Raw genomic sequence first — 16,169 nt, 5'->3', positions numbered from 1 at the left:
AAGCTGGAAGTGGCACTGTGGCTCAAGTGGTAGAGTGCTCACCTTGAGTGAAAGAAGCTTATACACAGTGCCTAGGCATATATTTCAAGCACCAGGGCTGCCAAAAATAAATAAATAAATTACTATTTATCAAAATTAATTCCAGGAAATGAAAACATGGGGGGGGGGGTGTTTTTTGCTTTTTTTTGTCTTTTTGGGGTGTCAAATAAGAATGCAGAAATGGAGGAGGAAGGATGAACAAATGTAGTTGTGAGGTTGGGGATTTATCTCAGTGGAAGGGCACATGCTTGGCAAGTGCAAGGTCCTGAGTTTGGTCCTCAGCTCTGCCAAAAAATTAAAAAAAAAAAAAAAAGCAGTCATAGTATTCAATACACACTGTATGGAAAATTAACTATGCAACTTGTGGGTAGGGATGGAAGGGAGACACAGAAAAAGGGAAGGTGTAACATTATGTGTGTACTTGTTACTTGACTTATGAAATGGTAACCCCTCTGAACAATGCCTCAATAACAACAAAATTATATTAACAAATAAAAAGTACAGGGGCTGGGAAGGTAGCTCAGCGGTAGAGTGCATGCCTTGCAAGCATGAGGCCCTGGGTTCGATTCCTCAGCACCACATAAACAGAAAAAGCCGGAAGTGGTGCTGTGGCTCCAGTGGTAGAGCGCTCGCCTTGAGCTGAAGAGCTGAGGGACAGCGTCCAGGTCCAGAGTTCAAGCCCCACGACCGACCAAAAAATAAAAAAAAATAAAAAGTACATTGGGCATTGGTGGCTCATGCCTATAATCTCCTAGCTACTCAGGAGGCTGAGATCTGAGGATCGAAGTTCAAAGCCAGTCCAGGCAGGAAAGTCCACGACTCTTATCTCGAATTAACCACCAGAAAACTGGAAGTGGCGCTGTGGCTCAAAAGGTAGAGTACCTTGAGCTGAAGAGCTCAGGGACAGCTCCTAGGCCCAGAGACAGATAAAAAAAAAGTAAATCAAGTCTAAAACATCCCTCTGCTGTCCAATATTAGTTAACTAAGGGTCAGTTTGTCTTAGAATGAGAATGTTATTATGCTCAAACAAAACCTTCGTAATAATTTTTTCACCACATCCACAAGCCACCAAACCAAACCAACATAACCATTCTGTTTAAGTAGTTAGGACTATAAAAAGGCAAGTAGTAATTTAGGCAATGCCCAATAGATGGTGCTGTTTCCTTTGAATTTTTAAAATATCCTTTAATGCCCCAGCTAGTTAGCTAAAACCAAGCTCCCAGTTTAGGAACCACAGCTCCAATGGGTGTTTACCTTGATTTTTAACTAATCACTAATCTTCTATTTTAATTATGACTGTCTTTCCAAACTAAAACCAAAAAGGGAAAGGAGAAGATCTAAGGGATTTCCTTAAAATTCTCTTATTTTCTTATTTTTTACACACACACACAAAATAGTTGCCAGAAACAACTACAGAAATTGTATTAAAAAGAGTAAAAGGAGCCCGGTGCCGGTGGCTCACACTTGTAATCTTAGCTACTCAGGAGGCGGAGATCAGAGGACTGCAGTTCAAAGCCAGACTGGGCAGGAAAGTTTCTGAGACTTATCTCCAAACCACCACACCCAAGACCACCACAACAACAAAAGAGTAAATGAAGGACTAGAAATATGGCTTAGTGGTACAGTGTTTGCCTAGCATACATGAGGCCCTGGGTTTGATTCCGCAGAACCACATAAACAGAAAAAGCCAGAAGTGATACTGTGGCTCAAATGGTAGGGTGCTAGCCTTGAGCAAAAGGAGCTCAGGGACAGTGCCCAGGTTCTGAGTTCAAGCCCCAGGACTGGCCAAAAAAAAAAAGAGTAAATGGGTCAGGCTCTGGTGGCTCACATCTGTAATCCTAATAACTCAGGAGGCTGAGATCTGAGGATTAAAGTTCAAAGCCAGCCCAGCAGGAAAGTTCACAAGACTCTTTTTTTTCTTTTGTCAGTCATTGGGCTTGAACTCTGGACTTGGGCACTGTCTCTACGCTCTTCAGCTCAAGGCAAGCACTCTACCACTTGAGCCACAGCACCACTTCCTGTTTTCTAGTGGTTTATTGGAGATCAGAGTCTCAAGGACTTTCGTGCCCAGGGTGGCTTTGAACTGTGATCCTCAGATCTCAGCCTCCTGAGTAGCTAGGATCATAGGCATAAGCCACCAGTGCCTGGCTCCATGAGATTCTTATCTCCAATAAACACCAAAAGAAGTAAAGCTGTGTGTGGCTTAAGTAGCTGAGCACTACTAGCCTTGAGCAAAAGAGGTCAGGGATAGCACCTAGGCCCCAAGTTGAAAGAAAAAGAGAAAGAGAGAAAGAGAGAAGGGGAGGAGTGAGAGTGTAAACCAAGCTCATGTCTATATTCTAGCTACTTAGGAGACTAGGACCCGAGAATCCAATTCAAAGGTCAGCTGTGGATCAAGTGGTAAAAGTGCTAGCCTTGAGCAAAAAGAGCTCAGGGACAGTGTTCAGGTCCTGAGTTCAAGCCTCAGGATTGGTACAAGAAAGGAAGAGAGAGAGAGAGAGGAAGAGAGAGAGAGAGAGACAGACAGACAGACAGACAGAGGGAAGTAGAACTGTGGCTCAAAATAGTAAAGCACTAGCCTTAAGCAAAAAGAGCTCAGGGAGGGGCTGGGAAGGTGGCTCAGTGGTAGAGCGCTTGCCTTGCACGCATGAGGCCCTGGGTTCGATTCCTCAGCACCACATAAGCAAAAAGAAAAAAAAAGCCGGAAGTGGCGCTGTGGCTCAAGTGGTAGAGCACTAGCCTTGAGCTAAAGAGCTGAGGGACAGCGCCCAGGCCCAGAGTTCAGGCCCCATGACCAGCCCAAAAAAAAAAAAAAAAAGGCCAAGCACTGGTGGTTCATGCCTGTAATCCTAGCTACTTATGAGGCTGAGATCTAAGGACTGTGGTCCAAAGCCAACCCAGGCAGAAAAGTCTGAGTGTCATCTACAAATAACCAGAGGAAAAGCTAGATGTGGAGATGGCTCAAGTAGTAGAGGACTGGCCTTGAATGGAAAAAGACAAGAGAGTGCAAGGTCCTGAGTCTAAGCCCCGGTAAGGTGTCCCACCCCCTGCCCGCGACTCAGGACCAAAGAAAGACATTGAGACCAAGTATTTTAAACACTTACTCAATTCTGACCTAGATTACTACTGTCCAGAATGTGCTTGATTCCTCTCATGCCAGCATCTATACAGCTTAGAGTCAAAGGGCAGCCAAGGGAACTATTAACCTAAATACTTACAAATTTTAAAAGGGGAAAGTAAAAATTTAGCATCCTTCTTGTAGCTTTCCAGTTATCAAAGATTCAAATTTTGCAGGAACATGACAATACACTGTGTTTAATATTTCTAACAACCCGCTCCAGAAAGACATTTATTCTCTTTGGTCCTTCAAGAGTTATCCATAGCTTATATTTAGTTTAAAGAGAAAACTGTGAGTTGGTAATTATCCAATAACCCAAATGTTAAGTCATGAGCTATTTGGTGTGGCTTCTTCTGTAAAAACAAAAACAGAAGACACCCCTCCAAATCTTCACAATATTACTTACAATGTTTACTATCTGAATCAAACCAAGCATTTAAATTTAACTTAAAGGTTTACAAGAAATACAACAGAGGGGGAAAAAACCCGAGTACTACTACAAAGAAATGAGATAAACCCAAAGGGGGAAACATTCTATTTTTTTAAAAAGCAGATAAATGCAATGTTCTATAAAATAACCAAAAATGATCCCTTAAAAACCGTCAATGTCCAGCAAGGTGCTAGTGGCTCATGACTCTAATCCTAGCCACTAAGAAGTCTCATAGACTTTCCTGCTCAGGCTAGCTTCAAACCACAATCCTCACATCTCAGTCTCCTGAGCAGCTAGGTTCCACAGGCGCCTGGCTATGCAAAAACTTTTTAATACAATCCTATTTGTCAATTCTTGCTATTATTTCCTGAACTACTGGAATCCTCTTCAGAAAGACATTACCTATGATTGTATCTTGAATTGTTTTCCTCAGAGAGAGCAGAATTTCAGGATTTTTTTCTTCTGTTTCTGGGAAGAATGAAACTGGAATTTTGAGGATTTCACTGAATCTGAAGATTGCTTTTAGTAATACATTTTCTTAGCTTTTTTTTTTTTTTTTTTTTTGCCAGTCTAGGGGCTTGAACTCAGGTCCTGGGTGCTGTCCCTAAGCTTCTTTTGCTCAAGGATAGCACTCTACCACTTGAGCCATAGCGCCACTTCTGGCTTTTTGTGTATATGTGGTATTGAGGAATCAAATCCAGGGCTTCATGCATGCTAGGCAAGCACTCTACCACTAAGCCACGTTCCCAACCTTACATGTTCTATTTTGCCATTATCTTTTTGGCAGTTACTAATTCAGCTGACAGCCTTGTTGGCTAAATTTTCTGTTAAATATTTCTATTTCTACGAGTAATAGTCATGTACCTTATTTTTTAAGGTAGGGCTTTGCTTTGAGACAGGGTTTGAGGCCAGCTATGTTCTGTTTTTGTACTGAAGATTGAAGCCAGAATATTCTAGGAAAAAGGCTAACACTTGAGCCAAGCTCCTGTCCTTTTGTTTGCATTTTGTTTCTGCACTAACTTTGTCCTTAGCCCAGGCTATCTTTACCTCCTAGTGGTTGTGATTTACAAGTATGTCACCATACTTGGCCTCCAAATAGTTCTTAAAAGATTAAAAAATAACAATAATAATAGTAAAGAAAGATTCTATAGGAAACCAAGGAGAGATTGTGAGATGAACACCAACTTTTCCCATTAATCCATTATTGACATCTTGGTAATCTAGTTGCTTTCTGTACTTTACAGTAGTAATTATACTGGTAACATTCTGTGCACTCAGAAGACGTTACTTAACACTATGGCTCACAAAGGAAAATATCCATAGTCATCTGTCTTTCGCATTTACCATCCTATTCACCAGGTGGGAATACAAGATGAAATACTCTTTAGGAGTAAGGGGTTATATCTTTATTTATTTATTTTGTTGTTGTTGGTTGTGGGGCTTGAACTCTGGGCTTGGGCGCTGTCCCTGCGCTCTGCAGCTCAAGGCGAGTGCTCTACCGCTTGAGCCACAGCGCCACTTCCAGTTTTCTAGTGGTTTACTGGAGATAAGAGTCTCACGGACTTTCCTGCCAGGGCTGGCATTGAACCTCGATCCTCAGATCTCAGCCTCCTGAGTAGCTAGGATTACAGGCGTGAGCCACCGGCGCCCAGCGTAAGGGGTTATATCTTAAGTGCTGGCAAGTATGTAATTATACTATAACCAGCTAATTGGCAAAAGTCTACACAATTGAAAACATAGGTTATTAACAGATCCGTTACAAATTACTATTTAAAAGCAGCAAATACCTGCAGCTATACCTGCCTATTACTGAGGTATTTATATGGCAACAAATATTTATCCATCTTCATCTTAAAAAATTAGGAAAATACCATGATTCTTCATACATACTTACTTCTTTGAAGCTTTGAATTACCTTATTTACTTATTTGATACCAGAGATTTGAACTCAGGGCCTTATGTTTGCTAGACCCACACCTCCATCCCTGTAGTACTTCAATTAGTTTCACGTGCTGTAATAAAAATTCCAGGAATGAAGAATTGAGCCTATCATTTTTAATTCTCTGCTAGTACAAATCTGTCCATAAATCAAAATGAAAAGAACATTTGGAACAGGGGAAAAAAAATTAATCTTTTTAAATTTCTGAATCAGGTTCTTGTTACGATGCCAGGCTGGCCTTGAACGTGTAGGCTCAAGCAACTTAAGTAACCAAAACTACAGACCTATGCAAAATCTTAAGAATACCATTCTAACTCCAGGGTTTAAAATTAAATAATGATAATCCTCAAAACATAAAAACAAAACCAAAAACCTAGTACTTATGTTTCCATAAGCAACCAGAATGTAGCCCATTTTGTCCTTCATAGTACCTAACTGTATAGTATGGAACCTTATAGTATAATCCCTTATATATATTAAGTTTTCAAAAACTCTTAATGTTAACAAACTAAAAATATATTCAACTCATGGTAGTATCAAGAAGTATTCAATGTTATGTGTTCTTCACTAAAGAAAGTAAAAAGAAGTCCTCTTGTTTTAAAAGTATTAGGAGTCCCTTTTTCATCTTCCATGGAAAGCCTTCTTCTCTGACAGTTACCCCCCCCCCTTTTTTTTTTGGCCAATCTTGGGGTTTGAATTCAGGGCCTGGGCACTGTCCCTGAACTTCTTTTGCTCAAGGCTAGCACTCTACCAGTTGAGCCACAGCACCACTTCTGGCTTTTTTTATTATGTAGTACTGAAAAATCAAACCCAGGGATGGTAGGCAAGCACTCTACCACTAAGCCACATTCCCAGTCCAACAGTTCCCATTTCTATCCCTGTAGTTTAATTTAACTGGCTCTGTTTGTCTCTGTGCCTCCCTCCGCCCCCATTAACTATATATAAAATTAGTGTTTTGGTTTTTTTTTTTTTAGTTTTCTTTTGGCCAGTCCTGGGGATTGAACTCAGGACCTTGGGCACTGTCCCTGTGCTCTTTTTGCTCAAGGCTAGCTCCTAAGCCACATAGCCAATTCCAGCTTTTTCTATGTATGTGGTACTGAGGAATCAAACCCAGGGCTTCATGCATATTAGGTAATCACTCTATCACTAAGCCACATGCCCAGCCCAAAATTAGTTTTATAGATATGGCTTATTAACACAAGCTAGAATACCAATGGCTCAAAGTTAGTCTATTGATATGACACATTAACCCAAATCAGTAATTCCCCTTTCAACAAAAGCTAAAAACCTGAACTGGGAAAGACTGAAATATTATCCAGACATGTTCACATTGTGACATGTTAGGCATTGTTATACACTTTACATTCATTGTCTCAATAAATTCTCCCAACAATTATATATTCAATTACTACTTTTTACAGATGAGGTTAAAACAGAGATTTAGAGAATCCATGTAAATTCACTAAGGCAGATTATTGCTGGGATTAAAACCAAACTTGTTTTCACTCAACTCTTTCCAACATCATTCTTCAATTAACCAAATATAAATTTTCTAGAAAGTTTTTTTTTTTGGTCGGTTGCGGGACTTGACCTGTATGCTGTCCCTCAGCTCTTCAGCTCAAGGCTAGCACTCTACCACTTGAACCACAGCACTACTTCTGGTTTTCTAGTGGTTTATTGGAGATGAGAGTCTCCCAGTTTCCTTCTTGGCTGGCTTTGAGGCACGATCCTCAGATCTCAGCCTCCTGAGTAGCTAGGATTACAGGCATGAGCCACTGGCACTCGGCTTAGAAGGTTCTTAAGTAAGGCAGACCTGGCTGATCTAAGGAGCTTATATAGGGCAGATTCGTTGGTTTTTCAATATTCTGGTTTCTTGAACTTCTCAGAACTTACTGATGACTGAAAAGAATTTTTTAAATTCATGTAGCATGTAGCTTTCCAAATTTAACATATTAGACATTAAAACATATTTTAAATATTTACATTTCAAAATAAATGTTACATGTTAACGTAAATAACACTGAAAAATTACCAATGCCCCCAAAATATAAGGTAAAGTAATACTCTTGTACATATTTCTAAATCCTTTTTGTCTAGTTTAGGAGACAGATTCTCAAAAGTCTAAACGACTTTGAAAATGGACCACTGGGATGGTGGTTCAAGACTAGCAAGGAAAAAAGGGAAGTTTGGGAGACTGCATCTCAACCAGCAGCTGAGTGGGTGGTGTGCACCTGTTATTTTCAGCCCTCCTGGAAGCACAAGTAGGACCACCAAAGACCTGGCAAGATAATAGCGGTCCTAGCTGGAATAAAGGGGTTCTAGGGTTAGCTCAAGTGGTAGAGTTGCCTGCCTGGCAAGCACCCTGAGTTCAATCCCCCAAATCTCTCTCACACACACACTACAGAGTTATCAATAGTTTTTACAACTTCATTAAGAACATAAATAAGCACAGCAGAGTCTAGTGCCACTGCCTTGTTTTGTAGGAACGAACCGCCAGCAGTTTTTCACTCCTGTAGCATTACTTTTGGACAATCAGTGAAGGTGTAAGAAAAAAGAGTGCTTTAGTTATTTTTTGAACAGTTATGACCTCAAGGCTCTCCTGAAAGCGAAGTTGGGGGATCCCCAACAGCTGAACACATGTTTTCAAACTGCTGTCCTAGCGATTACACTACTGGTTTAAGACAGGACAGGAAAAAGCAGGATGCCAGTTGCTCACACCTGTAATCCGGGCTACTCCGGAGGCTGAGATGTGAGGATCACCGTTTGAACCTAGAACCGACAGTAAAGTCCATGAGACTGTTATCTCCACTTACACACACACAGGCTAGAGTGGAGCTGTGCTGACTATCCTTGCGGGGAAAAAACTCAGAGACAGGGCCCAGGCCCTGAGTTCAAGCTCCAGTACTGGTTCAAGAAAAAAGGAAAAAGGAAAGGAAAAAGAAAAAAGATAGGAGGCAATTTCAATATCCTGTTCACCGTTAAGATACCACTCTGCTAATTCCTTCAGTTTGAGAAACACCACCCACATAAAGCAAGGGGATCGGGAGCACAGACTGCCTGCCCACCCGTGTCTTAGCATTACTTTGAGTATCTTTATGTAAGGCCAATAAAACTGGTTGTTTTATCAGTTAGCTGAAGGACTATTAAAAAACGTTGAAATGACGCTGTCCCTTCTTCAAAGTGCAGCTTTCACAATCCAAGGAACTTCTGATGCCCTCTGAGAGTTTATGGTAAATAAGTAGTTCTCAGCCCAAACTCCCAAACCAGAATCGGGGTCTCTACATTCATTATTGTTCACCAGGCAGAAGCCTTCCCCGTTTCCCTGTCATCCAGTTGGGAAAATTCCTTTGAAAACAAAACTATTTGTGTGGAGTTTTGTACTGGGGGGGGGGGGGGGGGAGCGGGGCTACCTCTTCTAACCGTTCTGATTTCCTTCAGTAATGACCAATGGTACCTGATCGTTGGATCGGATGACTTAACCAGACCTTCAATTCTCCCTTTAAGGTGTCTAAGGCAAGTGGAGTTGAGAAACGTGCGGTGAGTTACGAACAGTTTGCGGGAACTTCACAGCCCGCGAAGGCGCTGGGGGGGGGACCAGGACCACACGCGCCAAGAGGAGAAAGCAGGTGGTTCCGCTGACATTATTCCAGTGCAGTAGGTTCTTTAGGAATCTTAACTGGAAAATAGTCCTTTGGATAAACATGGCGCCCACAGCGGCAGGACATAATCACCAGAAGAAGAGGGGGGTGGGGGAGAAAAACGATCTCATTTTATAAATCACGGCGCCGGCCCTGCATAAATTTGGGGGGCCAAAGGGAGGAGACGCCGCGAAGCCGCCGGCGCGCGCCGGGGCTCGGGAAGCCCGGGAAGACGGAGCCGGGCTTACATAACACAAGGGACGGCGAGGGATCGCTCCTTCCCCGACTCCCGCTCAAACCCGGCGCCCACACCTCCGCGGGCGGGGCGGCGGGAACTCCCACGCGGGGCGGCCGCCGCCGCCGCCGGGGCCCGCACTCCGCCCCGCCCGCGCCCGGCGCGGGCCTCGCCCCCCCCCCCCCCCCGCCCCGCCGCCGCCGCCGCCGCCGCCGCCGCGTCTCGCCGGGGCCGCCCGCGCCCCCGCCCCTTCCCCAGCGGGGCCGCCGACGCCCGCGCCGCCCACTCCTCCGAGACGCCTCGCACCCGGGCGTGCGTGTGGACGTCGGGCGGTGTGCGGGACCGTGGGGCGCGAGGACGCGCGCGCGTGCGCGGGCGCCGCGGCGGCGGCGGCGGCGGGCGCCGGGGGGCGGGGGGTGGCCGGTCCGCCGGCAGGCCAGGGGCCTCCGCCCGCCGGCCCCATCGAGCGGCTCCCGCGGCCCGCACAGCGTTCACACGCACACGCTCGCGCGCCGCGCCCCACGGCCGCCGCGGCCCGCCGCCGCCAGCAGCGGAGGGCGGACGGGCGGGCGCGCGCCCCCACCCCCACTCCCGCGCGCGCGCCCGCCCCATCCCCCCCCCCCATTGTCTCGCTTCGGAAAACCTCGCCGGGCGAAAAGATAACGGAACCCCCGGGAGCAGGGGGTGGGGAGCGCCAAGGCTCGCTCGCTCACTCACCTCCCGTGGTCGTCGCCGCCGGTAGTCTGACCCGAGGAAGGCGCCGTCGCCTTAAAGGGACCTTGCACCCGGCGCCGGGAGGAGGGGGCTGGAGAAGGGGAGGGGACGGGGGCTTGAGAAGGGGGGAGACGGAGAAGAGGGAACCGTTGAAAGCTCTTCTCCCCGAGGGTGAAAGGAAGCCTCCCTCGGGTTCGAGTGATTTGGAGTGGATTTTTTTTCCCGAGGGGGGCGGGGGGGCCCCGAGGGAGGGGGGTGGGGGGGCCTCGGAATGCGGCTCCGTGTACGGGAGATGGCGCGGGGGAGAGAGACGCCGACTCCCCCCACCGACCCTCTCGCCCCGCGGAGGGATACGACTCGTCACTTCCGCCCTCCCCCTCTCCTAGCCTTTCCATTGGCTGGAGAATGTGGCACGTCATGGGCTCATCCTAACCCCTTGCCTGGGCTTCTTTTTTAGCCAAGTTTGTCTGGGCTTGCAAATAAATAAATAAATAAAAACATTTTTTTTTTTTTTTAAATAAGAAAATAAAATTAGCTTTAGGAGCAAATATGTGGATGATGGTGAGAAACATGGGAACTTCCAAAGGAAAGATATTTTACAATTAGCTTCATGAAACTTTGCTGGGGAATTTGGGGAGTCTTCCCACCTTCCAGTCAAGGCTTCTACCCAATGGAGAGAGACTCCATGCCATATGCAAAATGGTGAGGCCCAGTGGCACCAACAATTATCACTGCAACAAAGAACAAAATAGCACTTATTTTCTTCCCCCAGACACTCTTGTCTCATCCAGTGGCCTTGTGGCAGTGGCCTGGATTAAGTGATGAACTTTTAAAGACCATTTTTTTTTTACCCTCAAGCCCTTCAGGATTCCGGAAGGAAGTTGCCCACTATTGTCTACCGAGACAAATCTTGTCATAGGGAGCTGCTTTGCAACCATTGTGTCAAAGATTCCTCAACCCAAGATACCACAGACTCCACATCCTTGTGTCATTTGCACCTGTTACGGCCTAGATGAATTGGTCCAAATAAATTGATCATTTCATTCAAGACCATTCATCAGTTTATTTTTCCCCCAATCATAAACTAACCTCTTCTTCAAGTAGCTAAAGAAGTTTTGTCCATTTTTTGCCTCCTAAGATGATAAAATGTTAACACTTTCCTTAGATATTTAAGAATGTTGGTCGTGATCTTTTCTCCCAAATGAAATTTGAAATTAAGATACTTGATGGAAAAATGAGATCCGAAGCCATATTTATTCCTTTGTATACATTCATCACTCTAACTGTTATGAAAATAAGCTTTCCAAATTATTAACACATGTATGTGTGTGCATGCAAACACATACAATACCCATTTTCATCCAATTTCATCCCCCAAAATGCTTATCCAATTAGTCATCCTCAGGATCTTCATGAGTTAGATTGGGAGAATAATCTTGCTGACAATATTTCTGAAGCTTTTCCTGAGCAAATCTGGGAAAGCCTACAGTGAGATTATGAAATGAATCACCAATAGATGACTTCTACAGAATCTCTAATTCTACTTTTTGCTGTCTAGCAGTAACTATGATGTGTGTGCGTCAGTGCAGGGGCTTGATATCAGAGTCTGGGCACTGTCCAGTTATTTCACTCAAAGCTGCAAGGTACCACTTCATCCCCAACTCTACTTCCAGCTTTTCTTGGTTATTTGGAGATACAAAACTCTCAGACACTGGCTGGGAAGGTGGCTCAGTGGTAGAGTGCTTGCTTTGCATGCATGAGGCCCAGGGTTCCGATTCCTCAGCAACACATAAGCAGAAAAGGCCAGAGGTGGAGCTGTGGCTCAGGTGGTAGAGCACTAGCTTTGAGCTGAAGAGCTGTGGGACAGTTCAGGCTCCATGACCAACAACAATAACAAAAAAAGACTCTCAGACAAGGATGTGGCTTAGCAGTAGAGTGCTTGCCTAGTGTGCATGAAGCCCTGGGTTCAATTCCTCAGTATCACATAAACAGAAAAAGCGCTGTGGCTTAAGTGGTAGAGCACTTAGAGTACTAGCCTTGAGCACAGAGAGGCTCAAGGACAATGCCCAATCCCTGAGTTCAAGCTTCAGGACCGAGAGGGAGAGGGAAGGGAATCAACAAAACTCATGTTCTTTTCCTGCCCAGGTTGGCCTTGTCCTGTGGTCCTTAGATCTCAGCCTCCTTTTGTTGTTGTTGTTGTTGCCAGTCCTGGGGCTTGAACTCAGGGCCTGGGCACTGTCCCTAGCTGCTTTTGCTCAAGGCTAGCACTCTACCCCTTGAGCCACAGTGCCACTTCCAGCTTTTTCTGTTTATGTGGTACTGAGGAATTGAACCCAGGGTTTTATGCATGCTAGGCAAGCACTCTACCACTAAGCCACATTCCTAGCCAGATCTCAGCCTCTTGAGTAGCTAGGGTTACAAACATGAACCACTGGCACCTGGTTTATAATTTACATATATGTATTACATATCTTATATTATTTACTTCTGAAATAGTCCAATATATTTTCCCATGCTCTATGTGCCAATTTATGCTCTCAGCTAGTGAAGTCTAGCTCAGTAGACTATGCCATATCCCATTAAATAAAAAACATTAGCAAATTGAAAATGCACCATGCAGCCATTAGGTGATCAACAAATATCAATGAGAATTTGTCACATGGCAGGCACTTTTCTAGGTGCTGGGACTACAGTAATTGAGCAATTCCTCTAGAAGCAATTCCTCTCGATGGCAAGAGGAATCAAACATGCATGTCAAGTGTTCCATGACTTAGTATTCTTTTTCTTGTTTGTTTGTTTTTTATTGTTGTTGTCAGTTTTTTGTTTTGTTTTGACAGTCCTGGAGCTTGAACTCAGGGCCTGGGCACTGTTCCTGAGCTTCTTTTGCTCAAGGCTAGCACTCTACCTCTTGAGCCATACATAACGCCATTCCCAGCTTTTTCTGTTTATGTGGCACTGAGGAATTGAACCCAGGGCTTTATGCATGCTAAGCAAGCACTTTACCCCTAAGCCACATTCCCAGCCTTTTTTTGTTTTTGTATGTTTGTTTTGCAAAGTTCTGGAGCTTGAACTTTTGGCCTTGTACTCTCTTCCTTGGCTATCTTGATCATGGCTGTTGCTCTACCCCTTGAGCTATACCTCCAGTCCAAGGTTTTTCTGATTAGTTGAGATGAAGTCTCTCAAGCCTTTTGACTGGTCTGGCTTTGAGCCTTCATCCTCCAGGTCTCAGCCTCCTGAGTGTCTAAGATTACAAGAGTGAGCCACTGGTGCCTAGTTTATTATTTACTATTAAATAACGGTCCCCAAACTTAGTGGCATAAATTAACATTTTTTTATGATATTAGGGAGTCAAATGAGGGCTTCATGCTCTACTGCTTGAACCATGCCCCCATTCCTTTTGCATTTAGTTTTTCAGAAAGGATCTCAGATTGTGATCTCCCTAACTGTCTGTCTGTCCAGTGGCTAGGATTGCAGGAATGTAACCATATCCAGCACCCCCCTCGATTTCTGTCATTTTTCTGGTTTTTGGAGAGTGTCTCACTATACACCTAGAACTAACTTAGAACAATATAATGTGATGCTGTAATAAATACTATGGAATAGGTTAGAACAGTGTTACAACTGTAGTTCAGGGTCTCATCATTAGGGCAATATTTGGGCAAAAAATTAGAGAAAGTAAAACAAAGTTTAGTTAACTAAGTTAATTAACTTGGAACTAACTTGGAATCCTTTTGCCTCAGCCTCCCAAGTGATAGGATAATAGGAGTGTGCCACCCTACTTGTCTGAATAATTTATTATCTCTCAAGATTCTGGGAGGTGATTAGGCTAACCTAAATAGTTCTTACTTATCTCACATACAATGGCTGGTGCTGAAACCATATCAAAATCTTCCTTATATGTCTGGAAGTTGATATTCACTGTTGGATTGGACAACACATGGGTTGTTGGTCTGAACATTTATAAATGTCCCAGTATTCAGCTGATCTTAGTGGCTGAATTCTAAGATTGAGTGCCCCAAGAGAACCAGGAATACATTTATGGGTTTTTGTACCTAGCCTCAAAGGTTAATACCTTCGCTTTACCACAGGTATAGGCCTACTCTAGTTCAAAAGCCTAGGAAACAAAGATCACACAGACACAGACACAGATAGACAGACAGACAGACAGACACACACACACACACACACACACACACACACACTTACTCACTTTTCCAAGGAAGGCTGAATAGTAGTTGCACATGCCTGTAATCCTAGCTACTTAGGAAGCTGAAATTTTGGTATTGATTTTTGAAACCAGCCCAGACAGTCAAATCCAAGAGTCTCTTATCTTCAATTAACCAGCCAAAAGAAAGAAAGAAAGAAAGAAAGAAAGAAAGAAAGAAAGAAAGAAAGAAAGAAAGAAAGAAAGAAAGAAAGAAAGAAAGAAAGGAATGAAGGAAGGAAGGAAGGAAGGAAGGAAGGAAGGTTGGTTGTGTCTCAAGTGGTAGAGAGCCAGCCTTGAGTGAAAAAGCTAAGTAAGAGTGTCAGGCTCTGGGCTAGGGATGTGGCTTAGTGGTAGAGTGCTTGCCTAGCATATGTGAAGCCCTGGGTTCAATTCCTCGAACCACATAAGCAGAAAAAGCTGGAAGTGGCACTGTGACTCAAGGGGTAGAGTGCTAGCCTTGAGCAAAAGAAGCCTAGGGACAGTGCCCAAGCCCTGAGTTCAAACCCCAGGACTGGCAAAAAAAAAAAAAAAGTGTGAGGCCCTCAATTCAAGCCCCATACAGCAGATGCACACATACACACACACACACACACACACACACACACACACACACACACACACACACACACACACAAAGGGAGCAGCAGACATGTCACATTGTAAGAAAAGTATGTGGAGCAGGGAATCCATCTACACCCTAGAAAATGAAATCTGCCACATATTATAGACAGAAATATGTAATGTGATATCTACATTTTATTCCCAGTAAAAGGAAAGCCACTGGAGGATTTTAATGAGTGGAATAGTCCCCACACCCCTCCTCCTCCTCCTCCTTCTTCAGTAGTTGGGTTTGAACTCAGGAATCATCCTCCCAGCTCTCTATTGCACTGATTTTTTTTTTTTTTTTTTGCTTATATGGAGCTGAGGACTTGAACCCAGGTCCTCAGGCATGCAAGGCAAGTGCTCTACCACTAAGCCACCTTCCCAGCCCCTGTACTGATTTTTTTTTTTTTTTTGTCGGTCGTGGGTCTTGAACTCTGGGCCTGGGCGCTGTCCCTCAGCTCTTCAGCTCAAGGCGAGCACTCTACCACTTGAGCTACAGCGCCACTTCCCGGTTTTCTGGTGGTTTATTGGAGATAGGAGTCTTACAGTCTCTCCTGCCCATGATCCTCAGATCTCAGCCTCCTGAGTAGCTAGGATTGCAGGTGTGAGCCACCAGCGCCGGGCTCACTGATTATTTTTTAATCCAAAGTTCAAGCCTAGACTTTGATCTTACTATTTTGCTCTCTGCCGTAGCTGTGATGACAAGTTTGTGCCATACCCCAGCTTCTTTACGTGAGATGAAATCTTGTGGAAGATGGATTTTTCTTCCCAGGTTGGCTTGGAACCATGATCCTCCTAACCCCAGCCTCACATATAGCTAGCATAAATAACAGTCACACACCACTGTGCCAGCTATTTATTGGTTGAGAAAGGATCTCAATCACTTTTTTATTCAGGCAAGTTTCAAATTGAAACCTTCTTGATCTCAGCCCAAGTGCTGCGATTATAGGTATGAGCTACTGGCATCTGGCTCTGACTAACATTTTTAAAGATCATTCTGATTGCTGGAAGATAACTGATAGGAGCAAGGGCAGATGCACCAAGACCAGTCAGGAGGCTAGTGCAACTATCCAGGTGAGAAATGATAGTAGCTTGAGCCATTGTGACAGTACTGAAGTGGCCACATTAGCGGAGCGAGTTCTTTTGGTTTGTTGTTTACTCCTTTGTAACTTATTTTCTTGTCATTTAATTTGTGCCCTGGGAGGCACTTTTGACATATAATGGCTAACAAAATGGTGTGAGTGAT

The 16,169-nt window shown here is 44.4% G+C and overlaps 1 protein-coding gene across 6 annotated transcripts in view; it reads right to left on the bottom strand.

Annotated features, from left to right (window-relative positions):
* Positions 1-10,254, bottom strand: part of Pogz (pogo transposable element derived with ZNF domain) — a 57,665-nt gene extending 47,411 nt beyond the window's left edge. For 3 of the 6 annotated variants that reach the window (XM_042681709.1, XM_042681712.1, XM_042681714.1), the window contains exon 1: positions 10,117-10,254. The gene's annotated coding sequence lies outside the window, so the exon portion shown is untranslated. Of the gene's footprint in view, positions 1-5,511; positions 5,531-10,116 lie in introns of those variants that run through there. The other 3 variants (XM_042681711.1, XM_042681713.1, XM_042681710.1) reach the window with 2 other exon arrangements.
* Between the last annotated feature and the right edge of the window lie 5,915 nt (positions 10,255-16,169).

This window comes from Dipodomys spectabilis, unplaced genomic scaffold (assembly GCF_019054845.1).
Source record: "Dipodomys spectabilis isolate Male_0828 unplaced genomic scaffold, ASM1905484v1 ptg000069l, whole genome shotgun sequence".
Taxonomy (NCBI): Eukaryota; Metazoa; Chordata; class Mammalia; order Rodentia; family Heteromyidae; genus Dipodomys; species Dipodomys spectabilis.
This window is presented reverse-complemented; position numbering and strand designations above follow the sequence as displayed.